This window comes from Cavia porcellus, unplaced genomic scaffold (assembly GCF_034190915.1).
Source record: "Cavia porcellus strain 051 isolate PalLab524CR breed Dunkin Hartley unplaced genomic scaffold, mCavPor4.1 scaffold_11, whole genome shotgun sequence".
Lineage (NCBI taxonomy): Eukaryota > Metazoa > Chordata > Mammalia > Rodentia > Caviidae > Cavia > Cavia porcellus.
In genome coordinates this window covers 17,601,803-17,622,122 of record NW_026947494.1, presented here as the reverse complement: position 1 = coordinate 17,622,122, position 20,320 = coordinate 17,601,803, and positions in this window count along the sequence as shown.

Here is a 20,320-nt window from a genome sequence, read left to right as displayed (position 1 = left end):
GACTCCGAGGACGAGGGAAGGTTGAATGGTGAGGAGGCCAAAGAGACCAGCTGTCAGGGGCCTAAGTCGCTTGATGGGGAGACGCAAGGCTCTTTCGCTGCGTTGCGCCGCGAATTGCGCTCCGCTCAGCTAGGCTTACGAAAAAGCAGAGAGCTTCTGAGCGCCCCCTGGCAGGGGAGGGAGACAGAACCTTCTGCTCCGCCCTGGAACTCGTTCCCGGAAGCGGTCCCTCGCCGCGATGCCGCCGCATGGGAACTCCCCCCTCTTCCGTCAGTACAGGAAATAACGCACAGGCTGCCATTTTCTGTTCAGCCACGGCCGCCATCTTACGATGCTCCGCCACCGGCGGAACGTTATTTCCACAGACAGCTGTGGCATGGGGGTCGTGTGTCTAATGAAGACCACCCGTTCCCAGGGATAGATAGCGGCCCCTATGGGATATATCCTGTACAGATGGCCATGGGTCAGGGACGTAATGTGTGGGAACCCTTTGAAATAAAGCAGATTAGAGAACTTAAAAATGCAGTTACAACCTTTGGGCCGACTGCGCCTTACACCATTGCCATGCTGGAGAACCTGTCTTCTGGGCCCCTCACCCCCGCGGACTGGACTCAGCTGGCAAAGGCGTGTCTGCCCTCGGGTAGTTACCTGGATTGGCGAGCCTGGTACGCCGAGTTCGCTGCCGAACAGGCGGAAAGAAACGCTAACCGAGGGAACCGGGGATGGAATAGAGACATGCTTATGGGGGAAGGCCAACACGCTGATGATCAGACTCAGTTCCCTGGTGCAGTTTATGAGCAGATCAATACCATTGGGCTTCGCGCCTGGAAGCAGGTGAGTGGTGCCGGAACGGCATCCTTGTGCCTTTCTAAAATAGTCCAGGGCACAACAGAGCCATTCGTTGATTTTGTGGCTCGGATGCAAGATGCCGCCGATAAGATCTTTTCCGATAGGGAAGTGGCTCAACCGCTGGTTAGGCAGTTGATTTTCGAACAATGCACAAAGGAATGTAAGGCAGCAATAGCCCCACATAAGAATAAGGATCTTAACGCCTGGATCAGAATATGCAGAGAAATAGGGGGGCCGCTTTCTAATTCGGGAGTTGCAGCTCTTCTGGCTGCGGCAGTGCAACAAAGGGGACCTCGCGGGCCTAGAGAGGAACATAAAGCCAAGGGGTGCTTCAGCTGCGGGGACCCAGGACACATTAAACGCAACTGCCCAAATAGTGCAGACGATTAAAACATGGTATTCCATACAATCCCCAAGGTCAAGGAATCATTGAGAGGGCTCATAGAAGCCTCAAAGAAATTTTACAAAAACAAAAAGGGGGAGTAGGCCAAGGCCTGGCCCCAAAGGCACGATTATCCATGGCACTATTCACACACAATTTTTTAAATTTAAATAATGATAATTGCTCCCCAGCTATGGAGCACTGCAACCCTTCCCCCAAACATAAAGGGTGGGTTAAATGGAAAGATGTCCTAACAGGACAATGGATGGGCCCGGATCCGGTAATCAGCTGGAGCCGAGGCGCGGTTTGTGTTTTCCCACAGGAACCGGGACGAGAACCACTGTGGGTACCGGAGAGACTGACACGGGCAACAAAGCCCTCGACTGAAGATCAGACCTGCCCTACCAGAGATCCATCACAGACCAACCAACAAGATGAATAGAAATAGCGGTAGCCCAAAATGGACAAAAAGATCCTCAGGCATATGCATGGCTCGCTCGCCTAGCCTACGACCGAGTCTAGGGGCGGTGAGCTTCCCACACTCCTCCTCTAAAAAATTATGACATAGCTGGGTAGGAGAGTCAATGACGGGTAAGAGCGTACTCCCCCGGTGCGACTCAACCTAAGCCAGGCCCTACCCCATCCTGCACGTAAGCCGCTGGACTGTTAGATGCTGCCCAGGTCTAAATTTCTCTCCGAGGGGATTTCTTTACGGAGAGGAAATGAGTGCAAGCTTATGTGCATCCAGGTTCCGTCCAGTTTGTGCCTGGCCCTAGAAAAAGGACGAGGGCCTCAGGGCCTTGGCAGACCATGGGACGGCCGACCAAGGTCTAAGCCAAGGACCTACGGTGGGCCTACGCATAGGGCATAAGCCTCTGCACCCAGTCCAGGAAGGGCTACAATGCGCACATTCATAAAAAATAAAAAAGGGGGAGATGTTGGGAGCCGCAGCCCCGAGCCCGGTCACCTTACTTGGCGGACGTGAGGCCTGTAGGAAAGAGCAAAGCCTGAGCTAGATTACCCCTCCCATCGAGTGTGCTAAGATGGCGCTTACTTCCTGCTTGGTAAACAACCCGCCCTGTAAGATCTCCTGCTTCACAACCCGCCCTGTAAGATAGTCTGCCTAGCAACAACTGAACCCTATAAAAGTGAGTGCCTCTCCCGCCAAGAAAAGAAGAAGAAGCAAAAGAAGCAGAAGAAGCCCGGAAGGAGCCGCGGAGAGCGGACCGGTAGAGGCTTTGGAGAGAAGCCCGGAAGGAGCCGCGGAGAGCGGACCGGTAGAGGCTTTGGAGCGAAGCACGGAAGGAGCCACGGGGAGCGGACCAGAGGAGGCTTCGGCTGGGAGCGATCCCAGGGCAGGCTGTACAGAGAAGGAAAATAAAAGAAAAGGTTGTCCACTGCCAGACTTTGTTGTGTGTCCTTCCTGCCGGCCGGGAGTGACACCGACAAGCAGGCAGCAAACAAAAGGCAGAAATGAACCTGTTGGAAGAATCCATCCAGAAAGTCATTGTCAGAAGGAGACCACTGAGACAGGCAAGGTGGCGGCGAACAGCAAGAACTTTACTGTAGACAGGGTGCCGTCCTGGCACAGAGGAAGAGATCTCTGGCCCCCAGTGAGGGGTGAGGGTGTGTGTTACATGGCAGTTTAGGTGTGAGAGGGTGTTCTGCCGAGAGAGAGATTTTGATGGGGGAGGTAAACATTTTGGAGGCTTTCCAGGAGAGGGGGATGAGAAAGTTGGTTAACACTTGAATCATAAATGTAACTTGGCATCACTCGTAACAGGAAAACCTAACCCGAGCCTTCTTATGTGATAAAGAATACATCACTTAGTGAAATTTCTAGCAAAAATGTGTAGCCTAAGCAGTCATGGCTAAATCTAATACCTCGTGAAGAAGAAATATAGGCAGGGAAAGGAATAGTTATTTGACACTAACAAAGAAATTCAAGATCTAGAATAGGGTGCACGGAAATAGATTGATTTGTTTTTCCTTTTTTTACATTTATTCACATATATTTACAGTACATAATGATCACATTCATTGTAGTAAACTGGCTCATGTGTTTAGCTCATTTCAGTTCTGTATTTCCCCTTTACCTTCACCCTTCTTTTATTGATCCAACATCAGATTTGCTGATTTATCTTATAAGAATTTATGAACTTAGTTTTCACATATATAGATCAAAACCAGACTAATACAGTAATTTGAAGTCTTTAGAAGCTAATTACCAGTTTAAATGATGGTATACTTGTTAGAGATAAAAAGACAAAATGATATAACAACAGCCAAATTTGTAGTATGAAAATGATTAAATGTTCTTAAAATTCATGAAGGTAAATTTTTAATAACTTGGAAAATCTGGCTATGGAATACATAATAGATAATATCCCATAATTGTTATGACTATCAAATATAAAATTGTAGATAATTTTAATAATTTTCGAATATATTATAGAATATGAATTATAAGTACTTTATGATATTATATAATCATTTTAAGAACAAAAGATCACAAGTGTAGACAAACTCCAGATGTTCTAAGACACAGATTCCCAAGTACAACTCTGTCATAGTGGCTTTGCTTTTCTAATTTTTTTGTTCCCATATGACTTATTCATCATTGAAGTATACAGTACAAAAAGTTTTGAAAGTTATTTTGATTTAGGAAGAGCACCTTGATATTTCCAAGTGGACAGTGTAGGAATGTTCCCACCACTTTCACCAGGTGTAAGTTGCCAATCAGCACAGCGGTCCGGATGGCATCACGGGAGTTTTAAACACAGAAGAGCATATTTTAAATATTACCTTACATCAGCCAAAAATCAGACTTTCAGATTTGCCAGGACATGATCTCAGCCCTCTCTATGCTATCTCTATTTTACCTATTAATACTATGTTAGATCACACAAATAATTTGAATTACTCGCTGAAATCTTCTGAGCAAAATATTGACGCCTGCATTTAAAGTGTCAATTTATCAAAAAAGATGTAGTGAATGAGATGAAAGACATAAAGTGTTAGCAATGGCTGAATACAGGTAGAGATTATACAGATAATATGTGAGATATTTTAAATGTTCATACTAAATTTGATACAATAAAAATAAGAGAAACTGTTATAGATTCATGTTAATGAATATCTTTGCTACTGTAAATACCATACTATTGCAGATACATGATAATACATATAATTTATCTGTACTGCAATATATGGATTTTTATGTGTGACTATGTTGTATGAGTACATATAAATATAGTATTTATGTGTAATATTATAGTGTAAACATATACAAAAGTTAATATATTTGATGATAACAAATATATTCAAACATTTTCATTCCATTCACTTATTCATATTCATGCTACAAAGAGCTGTTCCATGCCAAATTCTCAATGCTGTCTAGGGACATGGACAAATTTTTGCAAAAAGTTCCTTGCCTCTTCCAACTAACTGCTTGATGCAAAACATTTCAAATTTCATTTGTGATGTTTAAAGAAATCTGCTTCTTATAAGAAAATATATTACATATATGGTGATAACAATGATAGATGGACATGTACATAGAGAATAAGAAAAAAGGTATGGTGCATTTTTAAATCAAATCTTTTAATTAAAATTACTGGGGCCAGAATTTAGGGAAAAAAGGAATGTGTTTTTAAACAATTTTCCAGAGCTTGGAATAAATATAATAAAATGTGTTATTCTCTTGTCTTATGTGACATAAACATATCTGGAAAAATAAAACTCTTCTTGGCTTACACATGATCAGATCAGTTTCCATAAATGATTTTGAGTTGTATTAGAATTCCAAGTGGAATAAAGTAAGCAAAGCCTTTCAATTGTTGACTGAGGCAGGGACTGGAGAAAAATAGAGCTAGGTACATTTGATTTATATTTGAAGTTCATTCACTGAAAATCTGAGCTATAATAATTATGAGGAGGACAATTAAAAATAAAAACTTGGTCACCATAGTCATTAAAAAGTCAGACCAGGCTTCTCAAAATGTTTTAGTTTAACTGTTATCAGAAAGATAATTAGCAATGTGATGTCATATATGAATTATATGAAATTTCATAAATTTATAGATTAAACTTTTGCTGATCATTTCATCAATTCTTAATATTTTCTATTTTAAGGAAAATAGAATTATAGAAAAAAGTTAAAATTGTCAATGCACTGTGTATCATTTTATTTTCAAAGCAGTTAATCAAAGTACAAGTCATAAAATAAGATTCTCTCTTAAAATGAAGAGATAACAGCACAAAATTTATTTTTCAATGAAGAGAACTAGCAAACATACAAATTGCATCTCTATTCTTGTTAAAATTTTGTTTCAATAAAGTTAACTTTTCCATCTGCCTCCTGAGTACTTTTCACAATGTAATTGATTTTGTCTTCAATTTTTATGTTGCATAAGGGAAAAAAAATCTTCTAAGATAAAGACAGCATTTAGAAAAGGAAATTGATGATGTTTCAAGAAGCATATCAATGAGTTTAAAATAGTCTATGTGATGGTCCACAGAAAGACTGATAACCCTCAAAGATGGAGGAAATGTGTGTTTGCGTATGCATGTGCCAGCAGAAAATACTACAAAAAGGAAACATGTACTTAAAATTCGATCATTGGAGGAGAGGTGGAGAAAATAGTATTTGCAGAAAACCGGACAATTTAAAACAATTTGTCATTATTTTTTTCAAAACAGAGCTATTACCACTTGTTTTGAAACACATAAAATGTTTCTTGTGTTACAAAGTTTGCATTCTAATGTAAAGCTTAGTTCTTTTAATCCATAAACAGGTGTTTTATCAACAATTCTTTAAGACTAGAAATCTTTTTTATGCAGCTGTATGTTGAGTAACTTATGAAGGTCCTTTCCTATAAAGAAAATAATAACAAGAAATAACTTGAGCTGTAATTAAAAATGTGAGATGGTACAGTTGTGGAGCAGTGTGCAAGCAGAGCATTCTGTCAAATTCCAGCCAGATTTTATTAAATATGTTTCTGCATTTATTAGTGACTATTATTTTGAATGTTTTCTCCCTGTTGGGCACTGCTCTAGCACCAAGCAAATGTTAATAACTGCAATCTTTAAATTTAGTTGAAAAAATACAAGCACATATACGTAACAACGTTTCCAATAAAAAAATCGATTCAAATGAAACAAAAATGGCCTCAGAAGGGAATTAGAGAAGAGCCAGTGAGAAGGAACAGCAAAGCTTCCTCAAACAGCATCATCCAAAGAGAAATGAAAGTTCAGTGTGGAAAATGCGTGCTGTTTCTGAAACAAGTCTTGGAACATTTAGCCAGTTAAGACCAGTTTTGCCCCACTACCTATGGGAATGATTTTAAAAATGTGACATATACAATAGAACAAATTACACATGTCATTTTTGACAGAAGCGAAGATTTTGCTAAGTTTACAAGTGGCATGAGACTCTATGAGATAATTTGAAAGAATGAAGAGACAAGTTGAAATTTCTGTCATAGTATCTATGAAAGAAAGAATAAATAATGCCAGGGAAAATATTTTCAAAGCCTTTAGTCATCAGTTTTTAACTTGCCGAATCTTTTTGTTTTGGAAATGAAATTATCATTTTAAATTATTAACAGCATGAACCTAGGATGCTATTGCCTCTCTGACGAGTTAACAATATGACATAGAAAAGTAGACATGTGGTATAGGATTTAAGAATTAAAATTAGCAGACTTAATTGGATTAAGAATAGGTTCTCCAGGAAATGAGGAATTAAGCATGAATTGTAACATTCTGGCTTGAACAAGTGAACATTAAGTGGACAGTACACTGTGACTAAGTAAATTATTAATGATGCATATTTTACAGTATTAACAATTGCACAAAAGTGAACACAACCAAGAACTTTGTAAGAGTTTTAAATTAGTTTTCTCTAAGAACTATTTGTAAGTGATGAGAATTGCTAGAGATCTGCTATGTGTACTACAAACTTATGCACAGTAGAGTAACTCCAAATATTCATTTCAAATTAGAACACAGATAGATAGAACAAAAAATGCAAAACAAAGAAAAGAAAAAGAAGAGAGCAAAATGAAGAACAAAGAAGAGAAGGCAAAGAAACATAAGATGAAACAGGAACTGGAAAAATGAAAAAGGGAGCAAGAACTAGTGTTCATATAAAACTGAACATATTCTAAGTCTCAAAAATTATCATTGCCAGATTGCTTTGCTTTAATTCAAGGATATACTGTCAAGGAATCTACTGGGACAAAGCGAACTCTCAGAATTCAAACCCTTTTAAAATAAATGGCAATTTTATAAATTCCAATATGTTCTACGAAATTAAATGTTCTTTATTTTTTGACTGCTATTCTTAGCATCCTCTGACTATATTTCTTCTAATAAAAAGATAAGCACTTTTTTTGCCAATGGCAGGTCAAAAAGAGCTGTGAATTTTGAAAATTATAATTATTCACACTAGCATTGCATAATTCTACTTCAAAATATCTTTCTAGCTATTCAGGGTGCTGAACATTTTTCTGTGATGTGCCTCATAATCACATTGCTTAACATTAACATCTTTTCTCTATGGGTACTGGTTAGTCTACCAGCTAACTTCAAATATAAGATACCTGTGAGAAGTTTTAACTTTTTTTGTATACAACACCTAAATCTAATTCAATAGATAATTGTTGCATTAATTATAAAACTAATTTGTATTATAATTTGTTGAAAAGACACGAGAGGTGAGCAAAATAAATTAAAGGAGGACAATATGACAGTAGAAAATAAAACAGTGAAAGATAAAATTTCATATGGAAAAGAAGGTATTTACATGTCAATAATATACATTAGAGTCTTTCTTCATGTAGTGAGCTTGGGGCAAACCTGAAGACCAGGTGATTCCCGGGCCATGTAGGATCTGGGCTTCAACCAGAGGGAAAAGGTGAGATTGGTTTGAACTCCTCATATATTTTCAATTTGAACTGAAATTTAGTTCCTTCCTTGTTTCATGTTTATTTGCTTTTCTTTTAAATCTAATTATGCACTGTGCTCATACAGTCTGTTATTTCTAAAAACAATAAATTCAGTACTGTTTTGAATTCCAAGTGCTTGATAAAGTTCTGAGAGTAAGGCAGGATAAAAGGAAAGAGATGTGTACAAAGGTAGAAATTAAGAGAGGGATTAGTATCTTCTATCAGGCTCATAGATTTCCACAGTTATGAAAGTCACTATAAATTTGCAAGCATTTTACATCATTAGATCATTAAACAAAGAACTTTGTTCATAATTCATTATATTCTTTCAAATGCCTCCTTTTAATGAAATGCTAAGTAGATATTGAAATGCAAAACTAAACTGTGAAACGTGGTCCTATCCCTCATTAAATTACTTTCAGAAGGAAAAGAAATTCAAAGATAAATAGACAAGTTATTTTAAGTTTCAATAGGGGACATATTTATTGTTAGTTTTTCTGGCCATATAATGTTAAAGCTACGGTGTGTTTGTTTTTGTGTCTAATAGAGGTAAAATTAATTTATGTGTCAAAATATAAAGGGAGAAAAAAGTGCAATAGTTTCAAAATGACCTGAATACACATTTCATAGTGTCTAAAAGAGATTTTGATTTATATCTATCCGTGAGCTTCAGTAACAATGATGTAAGTTAATATCTCTTTTTTAAATAGTGAAAATAATCTATAGTACATTTCTCAAATATAACAATGTATCAAAAATTAAGTTCACCTTGACTCAGTGAACTGAATTAAGTCATCCAAAATCATTGTATAACATTAATCCTGAGTGTTTAGATATTAATGGCTATGCTAGCCATCTACTTTACTACATACTTTAAAGATGATTTGATTGGTGATTCTGACTACCCAATAAATTAATTAGAACCATAGTAAATTTATTTGTTTTCTGAAAGGCTATCATGAAGCTAAAACAAACCAGGAAATTGACAATGGTGAAACTTAATGTAATCCTTTATTTGTAGATTTTTGGTAAATTTGTATCACAGATCTTAATTGTGTATTGTACATCTACTTAGAAACATGGAAAGGATGGGAAGAGAAACAAGAAGAATTTAATGCCTTCCTGTGAGCCAGAGGTAGCTGTGGACTGGAACAAGCACTTCCTGTGAGCCAGTGGCTATCATGTCCCCCAGAAAGATAACCAAGAGGATATTAACCCTTCCTGTGAGCACTGTTGACTACAAGCCTCAGAAAGAGAATCAAGAAATGAACCCTTTCCTGTGAGCCAGCAGTAGTAGTGAGGTTGGACAACTTCCTATGAGCTAGGGGCAGCCATGCACCCCCAAAAAAGAACTAAGAAGATGTTAACCTCTTCCTGTGAGCTAGTGGCAAATGTGGACTGGGACAGCTCCTTCCTGTGAGCCAGCTGGCATGTGGACTGAGAGAAAAGAAGTGCAGAAACCACCACCCCATAAGTAACCAGCTGATTCAGAGAAACACTGGTTGAGATGATAGCTACTGCAGAAAAAAAAAAAAAACAAAAAAAACACCTGTATTGTTTTATTTTTGCAAACCAAAAGCAGGTAATCTGAGCATCTATCTATTTAGAGGATAACAATATACAATATAGCAGTTATGGGAGATTTTCTTCTGAAGGTGGTAGTCATTGGTAATACTCTATTACCTTATTTTAAAGTCCTGAATCATTTTCATGGTTTTGTTTTATTTGGTTTTATTCTGTTTTCTTTTGTTTGATTTAATTATATCTAATGGCACGGGCAGGTATTTCAAAGATAATAAGATATGTTGTGATAGCCATTGTTGATTTCCTGCTATGCTGTTTAGAAGTTCTGTATCACTCTCACTGTTTTCTACTGATCGATTTTATTGTTTTATCTTGTTTAGTTTTATTCTTTTTAAAGTTAAAAAAACTTTTTAAAAAATGGGGAAAGGAATTAGATCTTTAGCTTAAACTACTTGAAGTCCTCAGTGAACGCAATAAATTTTAAAAATTGACAATTTTTTCTTGGTACTTTTGGGATACAAATTCATGTTCAAATTTTGCTACCTTCAGTTATCCCTAAAATGCTTTTAGGGTTGTTTGCTCATTTGTGTCAGCAAGCCTAAGAGACCAGCACAGTTCTACTTAACCACTTACTTGGACATAGCATTCAACATTTCTGTTGATATTTGAAGGAAATCACTGCATTTGACAAGAATTTCAATAATTTCCAATAATAACTTATCAAGTAGACATGGAAATTCTTCATTTCCCAAATCTTTGAAACACTGAGCATGATAATTAGATTGATATAGTATTTTTGATGAGATGGCAAGAAGAAGGAAAAAAAACAATGAGATTTGCCCTATTGCAAAGAATAATATTACTGTTACTTTGAATTGTGAGAGGAATCCCTTCAGGAACCACTTAGAAGTACTTAAACAGTTAGAGTTACTGAAGAAAAATCACTGAAAAGAATTGGCTAGCTCTTCACAAAGTGCAAAAAATTGTAACAGTAATCTGTCAATGTGTAGACTGACATGATGCTGGAAAATTGGATAAATTAGAAATTACTGAATGACAGCTATTTTGTCCTCAGGTACATTTGAAATTTTGGAAAAACGTTTCTAAATGGTGAACAACTGCAAGTGAAAAATTTCTACCTACTTGGACAATACAGATTCAGAAATGTGAAAAGTCCATAATTATCCTAAAATAGATAAGATGTTAATGAAAAAATATGCTATATTTAATGTACTAACTTAAATTTTACAAGAGAAATATTTTGAATAATGTGGGGGTTGCTTATAATTATAAATATCTATGTAGTACTCCTTGTGAGCTTTTAGCTTCCATGTGCTTAAACGAAAACTAAGAATGTTTGACTTCAACTTAGCCTTCCTGAATATGCATTTCTGTAAGATCTCCAGGTAACTCAAACACACATTACATTTGGGAATGCATTGTCGGTGTCGCTCCCGGCCGGCAGGAAAGACACACGACAAAGTCTGGCGGTGTGCAACCTTGCCTTTATTTGTCTCCGCGTGGGCCCCGCGAGGCCTCCTCTCTGCCACCAGTCCTTTCTCGCCGGTGGACTTTCTCTATCTCTCTCGTGCTTCCCTCTCGTGGCGGGAGAGGCATTCACTTTTATAGGGTAACAGTGGCCAATCAGTTCAAAGCGTGCGATGTGGGCTGACTGGCTAACATCAGTTGTTGCTAGGCAGACTATCTTACAGAGCGGGTTGTTTAAGTCGCCAGGGCAATCAGGGGGCAGGAAGCAGGCGCCAACTTGGCTCACTCGATGGGAGCGGCAATCTAGCTCAGGCTCCGCTCCCACCCACAGGCCCTACGTCCGCCAAGTAAGGCGACCGGTGTCGGCCGCGGCTCCCAACATCTCCCCCTATTTTATTTACTTTGAATGAATGTATGCATCGCAGCCCGCCCTGGATCGAGTGCAGAGGCTTATGCCCTGTGTTGAGGCCCACCGTAGGCCCTTGGCTTGGACCCTGGTCGGCCGTCCCCGGGTCCACCAAGGCCTTGAGACCCTCGGCCGCGGCTCCCAACAATGCATTTATATCTTGTCCTGAATTCTCAAACCATGAAACAAATTCCTTCCTATTTAAATTTAACTGATTGGGGCTGGAGATTTAGCTCAGCGGCATAAGTGCCTGCCTTACAAGCAGGCAGTCGTGAGTTCGATCCCTGGTACCGATAAAAACGAAAAAGACCAAAAAAAGAAAACAAAACAAAATAAATTTAACTGATCATTTTCAGTGTAATCCTTGAACTTTCAAAATAAAGTTCAAGGATGAAAATTCTCTTAATTTATGCCTTCAAGGCCTAACCTGTGCTCACTATGAAAGTGACTCCCTGTAAACTTAGACCTTTTGCAGATATGAACAAATGAATAAGAGGCCATCAGGGTGGGACTTAATCCAGGACTACCAGTGACTTCATGAGGAAGTGATGAGACACCGAGCAAGCCAGACAGAGACAAAACACAGAGACAGAGAGGGTCATGAGATGAAAGAAACTGGGAGAAGAGATGCATGTATGGAGCCAGGAAAATAGATTACTGGCAACATAACAAGTTAGGATAAATATGTGAGTAGGTTACTGTAAGGAAAGAAGAAAGGGAAGATAAAAGGAGAGAGAGAGAACTATAGGAAAGGAGTCAGAAAGGAAGAATTTTGGCTTTAGCCATTTTCACAATGTTTGTATAGTGTTAATGTATGCATGTACAACTTTTCATATGATTCATTTTTAACTCATAATAGAATATGACTATATATATCCCTTTATGTAAATAATGAGGAATTGTTAATCATATATATATATATATATATATACTTATGTTGCATATCAACATGTTTGTTACACTATAATATTGTTGTACCTGTAGTAGAAGAGAATATGAACTGAAGTTGCTTAGATTGAACATAAAACATAATGTAAATAATTTCTCATGATGCATATAATCAGTAGCCTCAAACTTTAACATTGAAAATACATGGATATCTGTAACTTCTTTTCCCTTCTTTGTCCTTCTGTCTCACTCTCTGTCTCTCTCTCTCTCTCTGTCTCTGTCCATCTCTGTCTCTCTTTCCCGCCCTTGTTCTCATTTTGTTTTCACATACATCCACCCTTCTGCTCTTCCACTTTCTTGTTTGTCTCCTTTCTTTTTTCTTTGTTCTCTCTTTCTTTCCTTTTCATATGAAAGTTTAACATTTATTTTCTGCAAAAAAAAAAGGAAGAAAAAGAGGAGCAAAAGAAAGGGAGCTTATCTGAGTTATATTGTATTTACTCATTATTCTGTTTTATAATTGCTTCTGAGAACTCACACATTTTTCAGGCTATGTATTCTTTATTTTATTTAAAACTTTAGCACTGTAAGAGAAATGCTATACCCAAAGTTTGGATTTCTTTTACTGTATTATTACAGCCTCAAAATTCATTAGAATCCTATCAGTATGTAAGCAAATCATCATGAATATTTTAATAAAATTACTACATGGGGGGAAAAATGGTGGCTTGCTAGGAAATTGGATAGAGAATCTCTCTGGGGAAAATAGCCAAGATGCTGGAATATGACAACATTGAGAGGGCCAGACTATTGGAGAATGATTCTCTCTAATCCAGGAAGAAATTGAAAGAAAAATAAAATCACAAAGAGGAAGGAAAAATGCAGGTGGAGGGATGAAGCCCAACAGGCCCACTGAGACTCTTTCTGTGCTGTGCTGGGCACGCCACAGAGTCAGATGATTCAAGGTTGCACCAAAGCCCCGGCTGCCAATAACAGAAGTTGGTGAATCCCAGGCCCTTCGTAGGAGGACGCGTCACAGTGTGGAGTACAGCCAAGGCAGAGAGCTTTATTGGCTCTTGGTGAGTGCTGGAAATTGGGTCCTGTGTTGTGAGAGGCTGACTGGAAGACATTTTGGGGTAGGGCAGAGCCCGGTGCCATGGTGGCATCAGTCAACTGCCCCTGGCCCAGAGAGGACTGGTGGGAGCAGCTTGGGCTGACCCACATCTCTAGTCGGGAACCAATAGCCAGGGATGAAATTGTTCTGACCCTGTGAAGTCCACCTCAGCACAGCATAAAGTACTGAAGGCACTTCCAGGTTGACTGCCTCAGAAGGGAGGAGCCAACCTGCAACATCCCTGTGTGCCACCCCATATATCAGCAAACTGGAGAGAGCAGCAAATCCCCAGCCAGCACACTTTAGAAAAACTGTAAGTAATACAGAGACGGCCTGAGACCTCCTCCACACACCTATCTAAAAGAAACCAGAAACATGACAATAGCAAAAGATAAGACACATACCTCTAGTTGCTGATCCTGGGGGAAAAAAGCCCAGGAAAGGTAGATACAGAAGAGAACCAGTCCAGCAACCATGAAATTTTAGCCACAATATCAGCAGACATAAAGAAATACATTATTGAATTTATAGATGAACTTAAAACTGAAATTCTGACCCAAGTGAGATAAGAAATAAAAAGGTTAATTAAAGAAATGCTAAACCCCTCTCAAGAAAACACAGAGGGAAGAAGGGAAGAACACAGAAAAAGAAGAGAAAACTTTGGTGAAGAATATAAACAAAATCTAGAATACATGAAACAGATCCAAAGAGATTACCAGGAAATTAAAAACTCCATTGAAAGCTGGCAAAATGCCTTGACGGAAACAAAAGTTAGCCTTTAGACACTTGAAATTTTCAATTTGTGATTGTGAAAGAAAAGACCTATTAAAAATATCAAGGAACCAAGAAGTAACAATTCAAATGCTAGAAGGCAAAAGAAGATCTAGAATTTAAGAATAAAAAATGTAAGCGAAGAAACAGGAGTAACCACAAATGAACTGCATAGATATTCACAAAAATAATTAAGGAAAACTTCCCAAGCATAGGAAAAAGAAATGATATCCAGATAAATGAAGCATACAGAATTCCAGTCAACTAACCAAAACAGATCTACACCTAGACATATAATAATCAAAATTATAGAAATCCACCACAAGAACAGAATATTAAAAGTGACCAGAGCAAAGAAGCACCTCATCTACAAAGGACAAATCATCAAAATAATGGCAGACTTATCAACATAAACTATTAAATCAAGAGCAGCCTGGAAAGAAATAGTCCAACCCCTGAAAGAAAATATCCTCCAACCAAGATTAATGTACCCTGAAAATCTCTCTCTCAAAATTAATGGAGAAACAAAATGTTTCCAAGACAAAGAGGAACTGAGGGAGTTCATTGCCACCAACTCAAACCTACAGAAAATACTGAAGGATATTCTAGAGAGAGAAAGAGTAAAAAATACCAGGATTCCAGCAACAGTGGCAGAGAGGCCTCAATGAATAAGGAGAAAAGTGGAATGAAGGAGAAAAAAATGGACAAACAATAACAGAAAAATAGAATGGCAGAGTTGAGGGAGAGAGGGTAGGCTATAATTTTTAACATAGCCTAGATACACTAACAAAAAGAAACACAGACAGACAGAGTAGATTAGGAGGCACGATCCATCGAGTTGCTATGAATAGGAAATATACTCAGTCTGAAAGAAGGTTAAACTGAAAGTCAAAGATGAGAAAATGAAGCTCTAAGTGAGAAGGAACCAGAGAGAAATAGGGACAACTTGACCAGCAGCCACAGATAGGTTGAAAAGTTATGACACTTTTGTGCAGTGTAGAATTACAAAGCTAGAAGGAAGGAAAGTCTTGTGGCTTTAATAAGTAAGAGGGTACAGCTCAACATCAAGCTCAGTGATAAAAAGTTTCAGCATGACTCAGATAGATAAGGGGTTCCTCCCTTAATTGAAAAACTAAAGGAAATAGTGGGACCCAAAATATACAAAGCAACCTGAGAAAGATAAAGGTGAGGAATTCCCTAAAAAAGGAAGGCAGAGGACATTGTTAATAGTGTATCAGGATTTAAAAGCCACTGTAATCTTATCACTCAGCTTAGTTTGATTATATTTTGTTCAGGTCAGTCTACTCATGCTAGATTTGAGGGCACAGATAGCTATCCCCAAAATAGCAAGCTATACCGTGGTAACTATCCTTAATTTCCTATTAACTTAAACTGAATTCCTGTATTACTTACAGTGTCTTACTATGATTGATCTTATTTGAAGCTGGTTTGTTAAACTGATGTTTTGCGTTGACTGATTTTATTCGAATTTGGTATGCTTGATAATATCGAGTCTAAGAGTAGAGGCAACCACTCTGAAGATGACATGATGTAATAAAATACCCATTCTGGTTTGATTATTAACTGCTTTTGAAGTCCTACAATGTCTCCAAAGTTGTGTTTTTATTAAAATAGCTATGTAATGCTATGCTCAATTATTATATGTCTGATATGTGGACAACTCTATTGAAAACAACAAGAGAAATCATAATCACTGCTGTAGATCACCTAATAATATGGTTTTGTATGTCTTTTTTCATGTCATGTTTTTCTAAGAATTTTTTTTTGTCTCGCTATGATCTGTTTTTCCCTATAATATAGAAAGGATAGAAATACATGTAGAGATTCACAGATGGGGAGAATTTCTAAAACAGTTTACAGGAACAGATTACATAATGTACAATACAATGAACAGATACTCTAAAGAAGAAGAGCCACTAAGAAACCCAGTGCTAATTCTGAACATTATGATATAAAATCTAACAAAACTATGATTTGCTGTTCAAAGTGATATTAGTCTAGTTTCTTATGTACAATCTCAGTGTACATAAAGATAAGGACAGCTACTATGAAGAGAATGAGGGATATTATGGCAGTCACTATTGACTTCCCCAATGTGAGGTCAAGCCTTCATCCCCTTGTGATGAGCAGATTAGTTCAATAATGTCCAGTATGTATTCACTATGTGTGAAAATAGGACAACTATTTGGGAGAAAACTAGAGGCAATACAACAGACAGTGAAGGTCTCCAGTGGACTTGCTTTGAAATCAGTGTTTCTTAAAATTGTTTCCTTATGAGCTGTTTTGTTCTGTTTTGGTGTGTTTAATCTTACCCTCTTTAAGATACGTGCAATTCTTTTGAAGCTAACAAGAGGCATTATAATAGCCATTGTTGAGCACCTTGTATTTTGTTTTTACATCATGTCTATTCTTGTTTTAACTGACTTGATTTTCCTTTGTCATATTTGGTTTTATTCTCTTCAGACAAAGTAGTAAGAACTGTAGGAGTAATAAAACCTAAAATGTGCAATTGTTATTATAAAAAGGAGAGGAAAAGAAAGTGCTCTAAAGGGTATAACTGCATGTATGTTTAAGTGTGTAAAACAGATAACCATATTTTAAGTTTTTTTTTTTAATCATTGAACAGAACTGTCTGCAGTCTCACTGTTTAAATGTCCACTTTTATACTTTAATTTTGTAACTTGAACAGCAACTTCTAAGATGACAATATGCAATCTATCAACTAGTGATTTCTTATTCTTTTTTTTGAAATTCTGTATTACTTTTATCCTTTTTTCTGTTCTGCTTTTTTTCTCTTTAAATAAAATCTCTTATAAAAATAATAAAACTATTACAATCTCAGGATGCAAAAGAAATTTTAAATATTAAAATAAGACAGAAACACCAAGAATTTGGAATCCAATTATTTATATACAATGAATAGCAACAGAAAATTTTTGTTCATTTTATAATCATTCAGATGTTTGCTTGTTGCTTAGTGATTTCTCTTGCTTCATAACTTAATGCCATTTTGTAGAAGAAATACTTTCCAACTCTAATTCTATAACATAAAAAGATAGTTACAAAATGAGAAATGTATGCTTTCAGGATTTTTTATTAAAATTGACAAAATGTGCACAAGATGGAACTTGGTGACTATATTTTAACACAATGTATTTTTTTTAAAATGTATTATTCTTACAACATTTATATGTATGTTAGATATAAAAATATGTTCTCATTTTGTGTATTTTATTTTATCAAAAACAAATGGCATATAGATGATACAAAGTGTAATATTTATTGTTCATAAAAATGATATGGATTTTATTTTCAAATTATTTTGAAATGCATAAGCACCATTATTCACTACATATATTTGCCAATGAGTCATACGAAAAACATTTTAATCACATATTTGTGAGTGTATGTTTGTGTGTCAGTCCAAGATAACATACAACTTTAAAATAATGTTTATTTTTTTTCTCTAGAAACAAAAACGTTAGAAAAAGGATACTTTTTCAGAGAGCAATGCTAAAGTTGACCCTTTTTCAAGAAATAGTAGTTAGAATTGGTAATTTGTAGTCATTGGACTTGGCACCTAGTAAAATTTAACTTTCCAAAATATATCCATTGCCCTCATTAATACCTGGCATTATGCCATACCTAACAATTTGTCTATTTATCTGCCTAAATAGTCATTTGTTTAATACTTACCTATGAAAGTAAATATTTTAAACAAAATAAATCAAACCATAGATTTTACATTTTCTTTTTCATATCATAAGCATCTTGTATCTCAGTTCTTACTTTTAATTCTCACATTAATTTTTATTTGGATTATCTTTCTCATTGTATTCTATGGATATATTTTAAGTCAGAATAGGGTGTATTAAGTGTAAATGCATGACTATATATTTTATATAAAATTTGATTATATATCTAAATCCAGTGTCTACAGTAGGTTTCGAATATAATACTAGGAAAATGTCAAAAATCCATTCAATATTTTCAGATAAAATTTTAAAAAGTAATATGTTTCCATTTATTTCTGAGGGCAAGTTTTCCATTTTTTACAGTAAATCAATATATAATACCAACTGTTTATCAAAAAATTCAGCAAAATTATATACAGGTTATCTTTCTGCAACAGAATTGCTGCCAATGTATATCATTTTTTAAATGATGATTATTTTGAAAAGTGAAAAACAGTATTACAGTTTAGTTTCATGATATCTATTTCCATAGAGATTGAAACTCTTCAAATTTTTGAACTGTCAGTAGTTTTTCTTCTGGGCTATCCCTGTTAATTTCCTTAGGCTACGTTTTTCATCAGAGATTTTTATGTTTTTTCTACTTGATTTTTAAACTTGTGTTGATGTTACAGTTCGATAATTTTAACTTGCTATGATCACTCATATCAGGAGAATTCTTTTGTGGTGCCCTTTTTATTTCCTATCCTTTCCTCCCAAGGCAGTATTTTCCAACTTATACCATCATGGAATCATACAGCATTTGGTGCTTTATTTTTCTGTTAGATCATTGATTTTGTGATGTTCAGCTGAAAACATTTATTTTCAATGTTGCAATGAAATTTTTCAGTGAATAAATATACTTATTTGTCCATTTCAATCTTATTATTTTTTTTTATTTTTTCCCTGTACTTGATGTTAATCTGAATCATGCTTCTGCAACCATTATAGTTTACACTTTTAGATAGAATTATGCCTACACTTGGAGAAATGTGCTTAGATATGGAATTTGGGCAAATGTATATGTATATCTAAAGCACTTGGAAATAATTCATAAGATTAACAATAAGAAGTGATCTAATCATTCCTAATTCTCAACATAGTTTACGTTTTTCTTTCCTCTTTTCATTTTAAAAAAACTATGTTTGTTTCAAACTTGGGATCCTGAATTTAGGTAAATTTTTATTTTAGAACGTCAACATTTTTAAGATCCTTCTAAGCAAAAACATTGGCAATAACACTTTAAGAACCTGTGTTTAAATAGACTATGGTTTCTGGTGCATATCGGTTTGTCTCTGTGATTAGTCGGAGAACATTATTATTGAGAATGTGAAGATTTGAAAATATCTTCAATAATTTTATGCATTTTTTACTTTTCCCACGAAGCATTCTTTAAGCAGGACTTCATGTAGTTTTATGATTGTTCACATCGTTTTATATGAAAATTAGTGCTACAGCATCTTGCCATAAAGCAAGGGTCCATAGTTCTTTGTATTCACTTTGGGAATTACTTTCATTTCTTTCCTTAGCAAGATGTTAAACCAATTATTTTTCTGCAGTGCCACAGATTGATTTCCATGTAGTTTCATATGCCTTGTCTCTATGAAGACTTAGAGGAACTATCATCAAGCCAACATAAATATTTCATAACTATTTGGTCATCAGGGTTGACATCTCCATCATCAAACCTTAAACCTTTCAGCAACAAAAACACTGAGTATGAAGAAGAAAGAAATGATACAACCAACTGGACACAATGAGAATCTGCTGTCAGTATTTATTTACTGGAGGTGAGGGCTTCATGCCTCTGTTCAATGAAGATGATTTTATTTTTCCTAGAAGTACTGCATACTGAACTGAGATCTCGAAATACCTTAGCCACACATGAGGCGCTGACTTGCAGACGTGCCTGGCCGCTTATGTGTGAGTACATGTGAGCAGACTCTAGCAGGCCAAGCTGCTTCCCACTGCTTCTCACGATGCTGGTTTCTCTGTCCCTTCCCGTAAACCCCAATTCCTTTCTCGTTCCCTTCTTCTTTCTCTGATTATATTTTTTGATGGACTTTGGGGAGCAATTTTGGATCTTAAAGTGCTTAATATGCTCAGTACACACATTGATTTTTTGGGAAGAATTTTGTCCTTTATATCCTTCCTTACCAAATGGCCAAGAGCACACAGAGTTTTAGCATTACAGAC